General features: G+C 41.5%; 1 long non-coding RNA gene and 1 pseudogene across 1 annotated transcript; one reads left to right on the top strand and one right to left on the bottom strand.

Moving 5' to 3' along the window:
- Positions 1–1,052: 1,052 nt before the first annotated feature.
- Positions 1,053–2,344, top strand: LOC140845393 (rab11 family-interacting protein 2 pseudogene; annotated as a pseudogene).
- An 8,695-nt stretch (positions 2,345–11,039) lies between these two features.
- Positions 11,040–17,062, bottom strand: LOC140845572 (uncharacterized). The gene is made up of 2 exons (XR_012124418.1): positions 16,674–17,062; positions 11,040–11,710 (listed from the first exon to the last, which is right to left on the bottom strand). It is a non-coding gene; the product is annotated as an uncharacterized lncRNA (long non-coding RNA).
- Positions 17,063–17,105: the final 43 nt, after the last annotated feature.

Genomic DNA, 17,105 nt, shown 5'->3' with positions numbered 1-17,105 from the left:
CTTTTCTTGAGCAAGAATTACCTTAAAAAGTATCACCTGGTTCACCAGCTCCGCCTGATTTAGATTCCTTGCTCAGCTTTGTTAACTGGGTTGTTTTTGTTTTCATGCTAGTGGATTTTAATTATGGAGTTAGATTTTTTTTTTTACGTGTCTATTATAGATTACATAGGACTCATGGCCACTGATTTATCACCATTTAGGGGCAAATGAATGTTTGCTGTCTGATATGTAGTAGGCTGTAACGTACAGCAAAAGGTTTATCACCTTGAAATTTATCAAAACTTTATTCTTGATCATTACAGTTTTCCTAATCACCTACGTACTTGTTTTTCTAACTTTGTGTTTGACATTTGAGAGACTTATAAATCAAATCTCTTAATAAGCAGAGGGGATGGCTTCTCACTGCTATTTCTTTATGATGTAAGAGTTTTTTTCCAAATACATTCCCCAAATTATTTCCACTTGATGTTAATAGATGTCCCATCACGAAAAGCTTTGGGGGTCTGATTAGATACCATACTATGCTTCCTTGAATAGTCTCAATGTATTATATATAAAGAGCTTGTTTCTGTAAGAACATGGAAGAAATTGGCAACCATGGTTTACTTGGGGATGATATGGGAGAGACATTTTATCAGTCTCTTTGTAGAGTTTTATTATTTTTTCATTTTGAAATAATTATAGGCATGCAGGAGGTGCAAAAATACAGTTCCCATGCACCTTTATCCAGCTTCCCACAATGCTAGTATCTGTTGTTCTGTAACTATAATTACGTAAAGTTATGAAAGGTTATGAGAAGTATAGCAGTAAAGAAACTTGAACTTCGTTTAATTTAGCATTTGAAAGCTTTGAGTATGTAAACCACCTATCATTCATTATGTGGAGAAGAGAAGTACTGACCTAGGGTACAGACCTATTTTTATTTTGGGTGGCCTCTATGGAAGCCTAGAAATGTGCGTGACCTGGCATTTTTTTAGGGGTTATAAATTTGTCTTGCATTAGTAAGCTTCCTAACAAATTTCTAAGTCAATTTAAGTATTTTTCTGCAGGTAATGCAACCGCTTAAGAGCTTGAAGTGTGTATATGTATATTTTAAATTTAGGGTTTGTTCGGTTTTATTAATAAATTATAGGCGCAGCCGGCGGACCGCCCCGCGTCCCCCTCCTCCGGGCCCTCCGCTCCCGGGGACCTGCCCTAGGAGGCGAGCGGGGAGTAGGGTCGGGTCCGGGGGCTGAGGAATTTGGGCGAGCCAGCTCCGGTCTGCAGGGCGGGTCACCCCCGCAGCCCTCCGCCCTGCCCCGGAGGCCAGGCTTCACCTGCCCGCCGGCCCGGGAGCCGCTGCCCCCGCCGACGGGCCCATCCCCGGGCCTGCGGAGCGTGGAGGTGCGGACGCCGGGCGCGGGGGTCTGCCAAGAAAGCCTTTCCTGTGGGTCCTCAGCGACTCTCTTCAGCACATTCAATGTCTGAAGTATCCGGGTCTCACATGTCTTCTGAGAAACTGAAGTCTGGCACCGCTGGTCAATCACATCTTCTTGGACGCCAGATCGATTCCTTTGGAGCAGTTCCTGAAAGTGGAAGTCTCAGATCTCCACACAAGAATATTAAGCTTTGATACTTCTAAAATGAACCGACCTGACAGCAGTGTGGATGAAGGTGAAGCGTCTTTCGGGAGAGGAAATGACCCATTTACAAATGTGACTGCTTCATTAGCCCCAAAATTTGCAACACTGCCAAGGAAGAAAAATCCATTTGAAGAAAGCAGTGAATCATGGGACAGCAGCATGAATTTATTTACAAAATCAGTTGAAGTAAGGACAGAAAATAAGAGAGAGAAAAGGGAGAAAGCCTCTTTGAAAGAGTGACTGGGAAAAAAAGATAGCAGATCTGATAAATTTAACAATGGGGGATCTGATAGCCCTTGTGACTTGAAATCACCCAAAGCATTTAGTGAAAATCAGCAGGACTATTTTGGTGATGAGTGAGCTAATCCGTTTACAGCAAAATTCAGGGCTGCAAATATAATGCCACCTTCAAGTTTTCATATGAATCTGACAAGTCATGAAGACCTCAGGAAAATCCCGGACAGCAAGCCTTTTAATGCCACTGCAGGGCACAGTAGTCTGACCTATGAGGAGGTACTACAGGAACTAGTGAAGCACAAAGAGCTTCTTAGGAGGGAGGACACCCACATCCGGGAACTCGAGGACATCGACAACCTCCTCCTAAGGAGGAACTGAAGTCTGTAAAAACAAGATTTTGAGCCTACTTATCTTAAGAGTTTCCAGGTGCTTCATATTTCGAGGTACGAAAAAATACCGCAGACCTAGGGGTGTATATATTTTAGCAGGCATGTGAAAGACAGAAGCATTTTTACTGAAGAGTATCACATTCATTAAGTAAAATGCTCTAGTAACTTGTATACGTTTTCTTAGGTACCAACTCAAAAGAATGTAAGCATTGTATAGTGTGACTGTTGTATAATGTATGTAATTGATGCATGAGTCAGAATTCTTATATATGATTATTGATCTATTATAGTTGATTAAAAAGTTTAAAATTTAAAAAATAAGTAAATACATAAATTATAGGTTTGTTAAACTAAAAGAAGATGAGTTTTTTAAAAACAGTTTAGGTATATTTGGGTCTAATGATTCTTGTCTTTCATAACCAAAGATGTCGTTTTATTTCTGTCATGGGCTATATGTTTTGGAACTTGTCTACCTAACAACTTTTACAATTTAAGATGACTAGTCTTGGTTTCTAAGGTAATTCCAGCTAAAACATGAGAAACTTGGTGCTGGAGTGGATTTGTTTTGCTTTATGGTTGTTAAATACCATGTTTATAATAGTACTTTAAGTTTTCAAACACTTTTTAACTTTCTGGACTACTAAATTGTCTACAGACCCCAAGTTGGAACCATTAATCTGGATACTTATTACTTATAGTAGAAGAAATGAACAAATGATCATAAAACTAGATTTTGAGAATACAGGCACATTTCACATTTCTTGAGAGAAGTAGGTTGAGAAGTCAAGACCAATTATAAGGCAAAAGATTCCCTAATCACCTTCCAAATTGATCTTACAAATTCAGTGTTGCATATTATGCACATAGGACTATTTAACTTTTTGTTCAGGAATCGTGTTTTATTTGTCATAGGTATAATATGAATCTTAATTTTTTTCCCCCTTCACAGGTAATTTCTAAAGACCAGAGGTTAAAAATCAAAGAACACAATTTTGAAAATTATATATTATTTTAGGTGGTGACAGATTGTGAAAGTACTTTTTACATATCAGCTAATTTTGTGTATTATTAAAATATTGGCTAGTATAGGTGTGTGTGTATTTGTATATATTTTTTACCAGTATTGAAATATCTCAAGCATGCAGGACCATATAACTTTTTTTTTTGAGGCATTATGTTTCATTCATTTCCAGTGGCTTTTGGTTTATTTTATTTCTATTTTGTTGGTATTGTAAATGTTTTACATATAAAAAATGAAATCTTACTGCATGAAGTAGCTTGGAGAGATATATTTATTAGAATTTACAAGGATTTAGATTTAGCCACAAAGACAGACACAAAGAAAGACAAAGTGCAGTGAAATCTAGGTAGAGTTTAAATATTTAACTCTTTAATGCCTTTGCATAAGCAATGTAATCTTCTTTTATGTTATGTAACTAACATTATTCAACAGTAAACATCAGCAAAAACCTATCTCCCTCCCCAAACCAAAAAAAAAAAAAAAAAAAAAGAGTAAACTGAATTATTTGCTTCAAAGAACACATATTTAACAGATATTTTATTTCCCTTAAGGAAGCCTTTAAAAGTCTATTGTATATCATCTAAGAGTTATTATTTTTAACTTTTTATTTTGAAATAATTATAGATTGCAAAGGTAGTACAGAGAGATCCCCATGTACTCTACATCCCATTTTCCCCTAGTGGTTACATCTTATAAATTATAGTACAATATAAAAACAAGGAATTTGCCATTAGTACAGTGTGTATGTAATTCTGTCCCATTTTATCACACACAAAGGTTTGTGTAACCAGCACGAGAGTGAGGAGGGAGAACAACTTCATTACCACAAAATCCCCTTTCATGTTGTCCTTTTATAAATTAGGCTGAGACTCTGGCCTTTTCCTGCCTACCCTGCTCCCACTTCCCTAAGCCCTGGCAACCACTGACCTATTCTCCATCTCTATACGTTTGTCATTTTGATGGGATGACAGAGGTTATATGACTTCTGGGGATTTGCTGTTTTCACTCATCGTAATGAGTCCTTTTATTACTGAATCATATTCCGTGGTATTTACTATAGTTTGTGTAACTGTTCACCCCTTGAGGGGCATTTTGATTATTTCCAGTTTTGGCTGCTAACAAATAAAGCTGATGTGAACAATTGTGTAGAAGTTTTTATACAGATACAAGTTTTCATTTCACTGAGATGAATTCCAGGAGTGTGATTGTTGGACCAAATGGTAAATACATGTGTAGTTTTAAAAAAGAAATAGCTGAAGTGTTTTCCAGAGTGGCTGTACCATTTTACATTCCCATTAGCAGTTTGAGATATCTTTCTTCACAGTCCCACAAACACATTGTTATTTTTTATTTTAGTTCCCATGGGAGTGTGTCTTATCATGGTTTTTAATTTTAATTTGCATCAGGTACTAATGATGTGTGTTTTCAGATGTGCTGTCATTTCTTTCTTTGCAATCCATTTTTCCTCTTCAGGAAAGTGTCATTTCCTTTTGCCTATTTTCTATTAGGATGTTTGTTTTCTTAATGCTGAATTTTGAGAGTTCTTTATTCTAGGTATGAGGGCATTTGTCAGATATATGATTTGCAGATATTTTCTATTCTATTGCAGCATTTTATGCTATTAATGGTCTTTTTGAAGATCAGTGGTTTTTAATTTTGATGAAGTCCAATTTTTCTTTTCATTCTAGTGCTGTAATGTTTAAGAACTGTTTCCCACGCCCTAGGTCCTGAATATTTTCTCTTATTTTTTTTAACACATTTTATAGTTTGTTTTACATTTAAATCTTGGACCTATTTTCAGTTAACTTTTACATAAGGTGTGAGGTTTAGGTCAAGATTCATTTTTTGTGTGTGTTTATGAATATATAATTCTTTCAGGACCCATTTTTCTGAAAAAGCTCTTTTCCTCCACTGAATTTGTTGCGCTTGTGTCATTAATCCGTTGTTCGTAGTTGTGTGGACTGTTCCCGGGTTCTCTATTCCATTCATATATTTCAGTCCCTCCCCCAATCACGTACTAGCCTTTATGACTGGCTAAATAGTTGGTCTTGAAATCAGGTAATTTCTCTTGGTTCTTTTTCAGAATTGTTTTGGCTCTTCTTGTTTCTCTGTCTTTTCATGTACATTTTAGAAAAATCTTGTAGCTACAAAACAATCTTGCTGGAATTTTGATAGGAATTACATTCAATATGTATATCAATTTGGGGAGAATTGACATCTTTACTAGGTTGAATCTTCCAATTCAGGGATATGGTATATTTCTACATTTATTTACATAATTTCTTCATTATTGTTTTGTAATTTTTACTTTTATCATTTACTTTCTGTTTAGAGAACTTCCTTGTTACCCTTTTAGGGCCGGTGTGCTGGTGACAAAGTCTCTTAGTTTCCTTCATCTGAGAATGCCTTGATTTCCACTTAATGCTTGAAGCAAATTTTTTCACTGGCTGTAGAATTCTGGGTTAACAGTTCTTTCAGCACTTGAAAAATGTATCAGTTCCTTCTAGCGTCCATGCTTTTTGATGAAACTGCTGAAACTCAAAATGTTTTTCTTACATAGGTAATGCATTATTTCTCTGGCAACTTTCGAGATTTTTCTGTTGTTTTTTAGACGTTTGGCTATGATGTGTCTTAGCACAAATTTCTTTGGGTGCATTGTGTTTGGAGGTCACTTGTTTTTTTGCCAGATTTGGGGAATTTTCGGCCATTGTGTTTTTGAATATTTTTTGGCTCTATTTCCTTTCTCCTCTCCTGAGTCTATGAAGACACAGGTGTAAGGTTTTTTATTTTTGTTCCATAAATTCCTGAGGCCTGTTTTTTAGTTTTGTTTTCTGGACTGCTGTCTCTTAAATTGGGTAATTTCTGTGTTCTGTATTCTAATTGGCTGATTCTTTCCTCTGTTACCTCTGTCTTCCCCAAAGTTCCATTTATCTTCTATATCTTTGCTGTGACTTTCTATTTTTTTCATTTTTTTGAAATGGTTTGTAATTACTCATATGTACTTTATGATGGCTGTTTTGAGAAAATCCTTGTCTGATTATTCTAATATATGTGCCCATCTTTGTGTTGACATTTGTTTTTTTTTTCAATTTGAGATCTTACTGATTTTTGGTATGATGAGTGATTTTTGATTGAAACCTGGGCACTTTGGGTATTATGTTACAAGACTGGATCTTAATTTAATTCCTGTGCTGGCGTAGGCTTTCTCTGATCCCATTCTGGGGGATGGAGCTCGGTACTCCTTGGCTCCTTGCTGCTGGTGCGGGTTGAAGTCCAGGTTCTCTAACTTGTTGACAGCCAGTGATGGGGAGGGAGAGGGCTGCCTCCCCTCGCTACTGCCCGCTGGCCTGGCCGAGGTGAGGGTTCGGGTTTCCCACGAGGCCTTTGCTCATACCGGCCTGGTCGGGAGGGGGAGTGCTCTCTACCTGCCCCCCTGATGTGGGAAGTAGTCATGTTACCCGGGAGCAGGAGGGTAAAGTCACAAGCGCACTAGTCTCTGATTCCACCCCCTGGGGAATGTGAAGGAGTTCACTGTTACCGCAGCGGGACGAAGGAACACCAGACGAATACGTGGCCTGCCCCCGACACTCCGAGGGCTTGCTCTCATTACCGCCGAGTGGTGACGGTCCTGCCTCTCCAACAGCAGCTCTGATAACCTCTCCAGCAAGGAGAGGATGCAGTTCCTTGTTACTGCTGGGTACGGAGGAAGCTCAGGGTAAAAATCCCAGCTTCCCACTTGGTCTTCTCTGACACCACCTTGGTTTGAGCCATTGGGGATTACGGCCTGGCAAGAGCAGAAGTCTAGACTGGCTACGTTTGCTGATGGGGGTATGAAGTGGGGGCTGCACTTTTTATCTGTGGTGTTTGACTGGAAGAGGTTGTTGCCTAAAAGTTTTCAGTATTGCTAGGATGTCCTTTATCTTTTGGTTAGAGTAGGTTTGGGGGGACTTTTCTGTTTACCCCTTCTGGTCTATGCCCATTAGTGTTTCTGAGTTGCCAACTTCACTAGTACCCATTATGGGGTAAGGGAAAAAGAAACCCAGGGAGCTTGCCATTGTTTTTTCCCATTGGTCCCAAGTTCCTAGCTAGTCTGCTGTGTTCTGTCGACTTTTCAGTCTCCTTATATATATTTCTTTCATTTAACTTTTTTTCTTTCTTTACTTTTATTTTTTAAATTTTTTATTAAGGTATTATTGATATACACTCTTACGAAAATTTCACATGAAAAAACAATGTTACTACATTTACCCATATTATCAAGTCCCCACCCATACCCCAATGTAGTCACTGTCCATCAGTGCAGTAAGATGCCACGGAGTCAACTATTTGCCTTCTCTGTGCTACACTGTTCTCCCTGTGATCCCCCCACACCAGGTGCACTAAAAATAATACACCTCAATCCCCTTCTCCCTCCCTCCCCCACACCTCACCTTTGGTAACCACTAGTCCCTTCTTGGAGTCTGTGAGTCTGCTGCTGTTTTGGTCTTTCAGTTTTGCTTCGTTGTTATACTCCACAAATGAGGGACATCATTTGGCACTTGTCTTTCTCTGCCTGGCTTATTTCACTGAGCATAATGTCCTCCCGTTCCACCCATGTTGTTGCAAATGGTAAGGTTTGTTTCTTTCATATGGCTGAATAGTACTCCACTGTGTTTATGTACCACATCTTCTTTATCCATTCATCTACCGATAGACACTTAGGTTGCTTCCATATCTTGGCTATTGTAAAAAGTGCTGTGATAAACATAGGGGTGTATATGTCTTTTTGAATCTGAGAAGGTGTATTCTTTGGGGAAATTCCAAGGAGTGGAATTTGTGGGACAAATGGTATTTCTATTGTTAGTTTTTTGAGGAACCTCCATAGTGTTTTCCACAATGGCTGAAGTAGCTTACATTCCCACCAGCAGTGTAGGAGGGTTCCCCTTTCTCTGCATCCTCACCAGCATTTGTTGTTCTTAGTTTTTTCGATGCTGGCCATCCTTATGGGTGTGAGGTGATATCTCATTGTGGTTTTAATTTGCATTTCCCTGATAATTAGTGATGTGGAGCATCTTTTCATGTGTCTATTGGCCATCTGAATTTCTTCTTTCAAGACCTGTCTCTTCATTATCCTCTGCCCATTTGTTAATCGGGTTATTTGCTTTTTGGGGATTGAGGTGTGTAAGTTCTTTACATATTTTGGATGTTATCCCCTTGTCGGATATGTCAGTTACAAATATATTTTCCCATAGTGTAGGATGCCTTTATGTTCTGTTGATGGTGTCCTTTGTCATACAGAAATTTGTTTGATGTAGTCCCATGAGTTCATTTTTGCTTTTGTTTCCCTTGCTCAAGGACATGCATTCAGGAAGAAGTTGCTCATGCTTATATTCAGGAGATTTTTGCCTATGTTGTCTTCTAAGAGTTTTATGGTTTCATGGCTTACATTCAGGTCTTTGATCCATTTCAAGTTTACTTTTGTGTATGGGGTTAAACAATAATCCAGATTCATTCTCTTGCATATAGCTGTCCAGTTTTGCCAACACCAGCTGTTGAAGAGGCTGTCATTTCTCCATTGTATGTCCATGGCTCCTTTATCATGTATTAATTGACCATATATGGTTGAGTGTATATCAGGGCTCTCTAGTGTTCCCCTGGTCTATGGGTCTGTTCTTGTGCCAGTACCAAATTGTCTTGATTACAGTGGCTTTGTAGTATAGCTGGAAGTTGGGGCACATAATCCTCCAGCTTTATTCTTCCTTCTCAGAATTGCTTTGGCTATTCAAGGTCTTTGTGGTTCCAAATGAATTTTAGAATGATTTTCTCTAGTTTGTTGAAGAATGCTGTTGGTATTTTGATAGGAATTGCATTGCATCTGTACATTGCTTTAGACAGGATGGCCATTTTGACAATATTAATTCTTCCTATCCATGAGCACGGGATGTGTTTCCATTTATTGGTGTCTTCTTTAATTTCTCTCATGAGTGTCTTGTAGTTTTCAGAGTATAGGTCTTTCACTTCCTTGATTAGGTTTATTCCTAGATATTTTATTCTTTTTGATGCAACTGAATGGAATTGTTTTCCTGATTTCTCTCTCTGCTAGTTCATTGTTAGTGTATAGGAATGCCACAGATTTCTGCATATTAATTTTGTATCCTGCAACTTTGCTGAATTCAGGTATTAGTTCTAGTAGTTTTGGAGTGGATTCTTTAGGGTTTTTTATGTACAATATCATGTCATCTGCAAACAGGGACAGTTTAACTTCTTCCTTGCCAATCTGGATGACTTTTATTTCTTTGTGTTTCTTCTAAACATGGAAGTTTTATTCCTTGATTCTTTGTAAACATGTTGATTTCATTTCCTATTCTAGGCATACTCTGATGACACTAAGCAATCGCTCTGGTCCAGAAACACATCATTTCTAACTAGTCCATCAGGAAATCAGACACAAGTGCTTTTAAATGACACAGATTTTAGGAGAAAAGTTGCTTCTAAACCTTGAGGGAAACTATGTAAGTCAGTCTCTTACCATATCTTTCCTTTCTGATGTTTAATCTTTTGCATTAGGTCCCCTCCATCACAATATTCCATCACAATATACAGATGTCCTTCAGCTAAAACAAGTGGAAGATACTTTAGGAAAGCAGAGTGGCCATAATGAAATCCAGAAATGCATGAAGGTGGGGGATTCACATTTACCTTCAAATGATTCTTTAAAGGCAACAATATTGGGGTGTTTCATTTTCACCAGGAGAATAGCCTCCTTCCTAGAATTCTGTGTATCAAAGAAAGACTAAAAAGAGTTTAAGGGAAATTAACACATTTTAAAACAGATGGCTTTCCAGTAATTATAGCACAATTTGTAAGAAAGGCCAATGCTAGATCAGTTTCATAGCACTACATTTTGACCCAACTTAAGGCATTAAATTCTAGAGAAAATATATGGTAGTTTTTCAACGATGGCTGTATTTTGCATGCTTAAGCTGACCCGTTATATCCTTACAAGTATAGAATGTAAACTAGCTCTAAAATCAGCCGAAGCATAATGATATTTGGAGAGCCAGTATGTCCTTATATAGTACATAGCATATATAAGGTGTGTGTGTATATATATATATATATATATATATATATATATACACACACACACACACACACAAGGTATATACATTATATATATAATAGTATATCCTTAAAGAAAGACTAGGGATTCCCTGTTTTACTGCCTGTATTACTTTATCAGCCCACTGGCTCAGATTAAAAAGAATAGACTGATGTACCACTGCAGCGACAATGGTAGAAGATGACTTGCAAAAGTAAGTTTCCAAAACTGTTTATCCCCTAACTTACTCTAGGGATGAAATCCTGAATGGCTTACCTTACACTTAAGAAACTACCATGGATTAAGTATAGCACGAAGGTTCGTCAGCACCGAGAACTCATTAAAAACACGAATTCACAGGCCCACCCAAACCAGCTCCACCAGAAACCCCAGTGGAGGCTCAGCAGCGTGTTTTAAACCAGCCCTCCAGGAGACTGCTGCCCACTGCAGGATCACCAAAGGAGGCCACGAGTGCAGTGGGAAGAAAATATGCAGCACTTCACAATGTGGGGCAGGGCAGGGGGCATGGGGAAGGCAGCGGAGCACAGAGGAGACAAGCAGTGACTCTCTAGCATCTCACTACGCTGCTGGACAGTGACTGTGATGGGGTATGCGGTGGGGACTTGATAATGTTGCTCATGTAACTGTATATTCATGATACCAAAAAAAAATACGTAGCACTTGGAGAATTGTATTAATTTGTATGTTTTTTAATTGATCAAAACATTATTAAACAGCCTCTATGACAGATTCTCTAATGATTATGGTACACAGGGAGAAATCAGCAACTTCCTCACCTCAACGGGGGAGCAAAACCCATAAACTGACTGACAGAACAGGTTCCCTCACACCAAAGTCTTCATTGTGTTTTTACTTTCCTTTTTCATTAATATTGCACCTGAGTTGCTTTTGGCAAAGCTTCCCTACACCCTTACGCACATAAAACTGGAAATTATTACAAATCATTCATGCTGAGATAAAAAGCAGTCGCCGCCCAAACTCTTTCTCCCCCTTTTTGGTAATGACAATATCCTAACATTCACATGAAATACAACAAGAGCTCGTAACGCTCATGAATAAACCCATTACATCTGCATGCAGCAATTCCATATTACATCTCAAGAACTTATTTTCCTATATAAAGCACATGTGCATGTTCGACATGAGGTAATTGCTTTAGCAGTGACCTTGGGAAGCCTTATTTCCTTGATGGCAAACATCTGATTACTGCTTTCCTGCTGAACCAAAAGGGCTCTGCCGAAGGAGCCCTCTCCGTTCCCTCTCAGGACCGAGTACCCATCCACGCTGGGGGACGCATGAGCCGGGCTCCACTCGTGCAGTCTCCATGAGTTCTGCTAACCTGTACACAAAAACAGAAACATAGGAGAATTAAACTTATTTTCAAACAGCAGATTTAATTCAAAATAGCTCTAATCATCATAAGACAACAGCAACGCATTCCTTTTCTCATTCAACAGGTAGGCATTTAGCCCGTGCACTGGGTTTTTAAATCCTGAACAAATCTCTCCTGGGCCCTGCCACCGCACATGTCCCGCCACCGCACATGCCCCAAAGCACACGGGACCACATGACTCAGCCAAGGCAGGATGGCAAATCTTACAGAAAGAGTTCTGCCAGGATACAGCAGAAATGCCCAGGAGTCAGGAAGAGGATAATTCAGCTGAACCCTAAAGGTTGAATGGAAATTGGCTAGGAAAAGAGGAGGGAAGAGTGGTCAAGGCAGAGGGAATTGCACATGTAAGAGCAAGAGATTGTGTTCAGTTCCAAGAACTGAAAAAGGACTGTAATAGGCCGATAAGGCAGACAAGGCCTTGTCTGAAGGCTACTGTAAGCCAAGTTCAGGTGACTGGATTTTATCCTGCAGGTCACTAAAGAGCTGTCTCTGAAATGTTTTAACTCAGACAGCGTATCTGCATATTAGAAAAAAATCACTCTGGCTGCAGAGGGAACGCACCAGACAGGAGAGGGACAGGCGGGCCAGCGTGGGGCTCCAGCCAGCAACAGAAAAGGCAGGGAAATGATGGAACGGAGTAAGGTGGTGGCGATGGGAATGAAGAAAATGGGAAGGAAATATGTAGAAAGGTTTTTGGTGACAGGATGTGGGGGACAAGTAGGCAGAAGGGGACAAGGCAGACTCCCAGATTTCTGGCATAACCTGGCTGATGATATTCTATCAGGAGAACGGAAAGGCACATGGCTGTGTGTGTGTGGTTTTCCTGATTTTTCTGGCAGCGGGAGTAAGGCAGGACTGGGGAAAGGCATGGAGAAGGGAGACATAGGCTCCTTTCTGGTTCACATGGAGGTGGAAATGTTAAGAGTCCGAACATTGCTCTCCCGTTCTGTGTTTCCAGGGTGAAGCAGCTACTTGCATTGCTTAATACACAGAGAATGAACATGAAGTTCCTAATACTTTGCCTGGTACACCAGAGGCCCTGGATACATGGCAGCTCTTATTATTAAAAGCTTAGAAACGCGATGCTTTCTTCCATTACCGTAAAAACACCAGAATGAATTTACTTGATTTTCAGAAAGCTTACTTGCAGTGCATGCTTTTTTTTTTTTTTTTTTTAAATCACACCACAAAGAATTATGATGCAGATAACATGGCAGGTAAACAAAAACCACAAACTAAAACCTATTGTATTGAAACTTGTAAAACTTCATTTGTGTTTCTGTTCATCATAAAATTAACAGGAAACTCTCAAAATAATTTATGCACATAACACATCAAATGCATTTTCTTCAAAAACAATTTTCAAGAACATTTAGGTCTTTCAGTATAGTTAGGGACCTGAAAGAAGTTAATTCTTTGCCACTATTCTCACTGACCTATTTATTACAAGATTTAACAAGGGGTAGAGTTTTCCCATATTTCTATTCTTTTTTCTATTCTCTATAATGGACAGTAACTGATAAGCAAGCACAACCACTGACTCTTCTTACCTGAAAGTCACACTGGGGCTTCCTGCCTCACTCGTTCATTACTCAACTCTGCATCCCTACGTTCACTCAAAGACCTGCCTGCGCTCCAGCATGCCAATCCCCTTCGCACACCAACACCAAAAACTAATAGTGTTACCATTTAACCCAGGAACTCTACTCCTAGGAATTTACCCTAAGAATGCAGCAGCCCAGTTTGAATACGACATATGCACCCCTGTGTTTATCATGGCACTATTTACAATAGCCAAGAAATGGAAGCAACCTAAGTGTCCATTAGTAGATGAATGGATAAAGAAGATGTGGTACATATACACAATGGAATATTATTCAGCCATAAGAAGAAAACAAATCCTACCATTTGCAACAACATGGATGAAGCTAGAGGGTATTATGCTCAGTGAAATAAACCAGGTGGAGAAAGACAAGTATCAAATGATTTCACTCATCTGTGGAGTATAAGAACAAAGAAAAAAACTGAAGGAACAAAACAGCAGCAGACTCACAGAACCCAAGAATGGACTAACAGTTACCAAAGGGAAAGGGACTCGGGAGGATGAGTAGGAAGGGAGGGATAAGGGCAGGGAAAAAGAAAGGGGGCCTTATGATTAGCATGTATAGTGCGTGGGGGGCATGGGGAGGGCTGTGCAACACAGAGAAGACAAGTAGCGATTTTACAGCAGCTTACTAGGCAGATGGACAGTGACTGTGAAGGGGTATGTGGGGGGGACTTGGTGATGGGGGAGCCTAGTAAACGTAATGTTCTTCATGTAATTGTGGATAATGATAACAACAACAATAAAAAAACCACAATGAGATATCACCTCACACCAGTTAAGATGTCCAGTATCGAAAAGACTATGCAAAAAATGCTGGCAGGCATGTGGAGAAAGGGGACCTCCTACACTGCTGGTGGGAATGTAAGCTAATTCAAACATTGTGGAAAGCAATATGGAGGTTCCTCAAAAAACTAAAAATAGAAATTCTATTTGACCCAGGAATTCCACTCCTAGGAATTTACCCAAAGAATATAATGTCTCAGATTCAAAAACACATATGCACACCTATGTTTATTGCAGCACTACTTAAGATAAGGAAGCAACCTAAGTGTCCATCACCATGCTCTTGGCTAGGAAGAATTAATATCGTCAAAATGGCCATCCTGCCCAAAGCAATATACAGATTTGATGCAATCCCTATCAAATTACCAGCAACATTCTTCAACGAACTGGAACAAATAGTTCAAAATTCATATGGAAACACCAAAGACCCCGAATACCCAAAGCAATCCTGAGAAAGAAGAATAAAGTGGGGGGGATCTCACTCCCCAACTTCAAGCTCTACTACAAAGCCATAGTAATCAAGACAATTTGGTACTGGCACAAGAACAGAGCCACAGACCAGTGGAACAGATTAGAGACTCCAGACATTAACCCTAAGTGTCCATCAGTAAATGAATGGATAAAGAGGTGGTACATATACACATTGGAATACTGCTCAGCCATAAGAAAGAAACAAATCCTACCATGTGCAACCACAGGGATGGAGCTGGAGGATATTATGCTCAGTGAAATAACCCAGGCGGAGAAAGACAAGTACCAAATGATTTCCCTCATTTGTGCAGGATAACAACAAAGAAAAACTGAAGGAACAAAACAGCAACAGACTCCAAGAAGGGACCACCGGTTACCAAAGGGGAGGGGTGGGGGAGGCAGGGAGAAGGGGATTCAGGGGTATTATGATTGGCACAGATGGGGTGGGGGTGGGGATCAGTGGGAAGACAGTGTAGCACAGAGAAGGCAAATAGTTTACTCTGTGGCATCTTACTACACTGATGGGCAGTTAACTGCAATGGGGTATGGGGGGACACGATAATGGGGTGAATGTAGTAACCACATGGTTGTTTCATGTGAAACCTTCATGAGAGTATATAGCAATAATACCTTAATAAAATACATAAAAAAAGGAAAAAATGGTACTTCTTGGCAAAAAGTGAATCTCTGGCTTACTACACTGTTGGACAGTTACTGCAATGGGGTATGGGGGGGACGACTCAATACAGGTGAATGTAGTAACCACATTGTTTTTTCATGTGAAGCCATCATAAGGGTGTATATCAGTAATACCTTAATAATAGAAAAAAGAATCTTACGTCTTAACTTCCTGGGTGTTAAAATGCAATCTCACCTTCAAGATGGGATCTTCCTAACTTTTACTATGTTGTCTGTGCCTGGGCTTACTTGCCGTATTAATTGCCCACGTTATACATTACTTGATTAGGGGCTCGAGGAGGAAAAGCACCATCCGGGCAAAGTTAAAGATAAGCCGGGCCTTTTAGCAGGCTAAAGTAAACTTTACAATAGCCTCATTTAATTGACACCATTAAGACATGGGCCATGCTGAGGTATTTTCTTATCTGGGGGATGTTCACACATTCCAGGCCAAGTTACTCCTGGCTTTTCAGTTTTAACTCATCTTCACTGAACAATGTTTATACTCCTACTAGTTTTGATATTTTACTTTAGAGAATTAATGTGACTGACTCTGCTCAACTGTTTTATACGGAGTTTTGGTGTCTTTTCCCAGAGGCCCTCACGCTACGCTGACTACACGCAGGGTCCGTGTCTCAGAGTCTCTGTGGCTAGTTACAAATTACTCAGCTGCAGGCTACAAACATCTATGACAGAAAGAGAGGACTTTTTAAATACAAGAAAACGCACTGTCTATTCCCAGACCAAAGTCAAGAAACTTCACTCCCAAATAAAAAAAACGAGAGGTACCTCATGAAAAAACTTTTAATGCTAAAGGCGCTGCCTCCGGGCGGCCTCTCGCCAGCCGCCCCGCCGCGGGTCACACCTGAACTCCAGCTCGCCCGGCCCTCGCCCTCGAAGTCCCCGCCGAAAAAATCCACACACGGCAAGACGCCCGCCGGCCTCCACATCTGCGCGGCCCGGCCCGTCCCCTCCGCCTGCGGCCCCGTCCCGGGCGGCGGTGGCGGGGCGGCGGCGCGGCCCCAGGCCGGGCGGAGAGCTGCCGCCCTCACCGCCCGGTCCTGGACGGAGGAGCAGCGGCTTCAGCGAGCCCCGCGCCCCTGTTCCGGCGAACTTCGGCGGCGTCGCGGACGGCCGCTCTCGGCGCACTTGCTCCACCTCCCTCCCTCCCCGGGCGGCCCCTCCGGCGGAGCGGGTCGACTCCCGACCCCGGCCGGGCCCAGGAAGCCCAGCACCCGCGTCGGCCGCTTCCCGGCCACAGCAGCGACGCACTGCCCGCCGAGCAACGTGCACGGCCGCCCCCTCACCGGCTCCACCGCCACTTCAGGCGGACGCAGGGGTCGGTCCCCGCGCCGCCCCGAGGGCACGTACCTTCCAGCCCGCAGAGCTGTCGCTGTCGCCTTCATCCTTTAAGTAGGGCCCGCTCGACGGCGCCAGGCTGGAGGTGGCAGAGGTGCACTGGCTCAAGTCCGGCAGGGGCAGCGGCTCCAAGTCAGGGGCGATCGACGCCCTCCGCCCGCCGCCGGAGAGCCGCGAAGGGGCAAGTGCGGCGCCGGGGACCCAGCGATCGCAAAGAGGTGCTCCGAGGCTGGGGAGAGAGGTCGGTGCCGCCAGCGCATTGTCGCCGGGAGGAAGGAGGAGCCAAGTACAGCGCGGCTCCAACATCAGGTCTCCGCCGGCCCGCAGCAGCACAGACAGAACCGTTGGTGCTCCCTCACCCGGAGGCTTTCGCGACGATACTGACGGTTAAATATGGCGGGGGGCGGGGGTCTCTTTCTGCAGCTACTGCGCAACCGCCGGACC

Source organism: Manis javanica, chromosome 13, assembly GCF_040802235.1.
Source record: "Manis javanica isolate MJ-LG chromosome 13, MJ_LKY, whole genome shotgun sequence".
Classification (NCBI taxonomy): Eukaryota; Metazoa; Chordata; class Mammalia; order Pholidota; family Manidae; genus Manis; species Manis javanica.
Note: the sequence above shows the minus strand (reverse complement) of the source record. Positions and strands in the feature narration are given on the sequence as shown.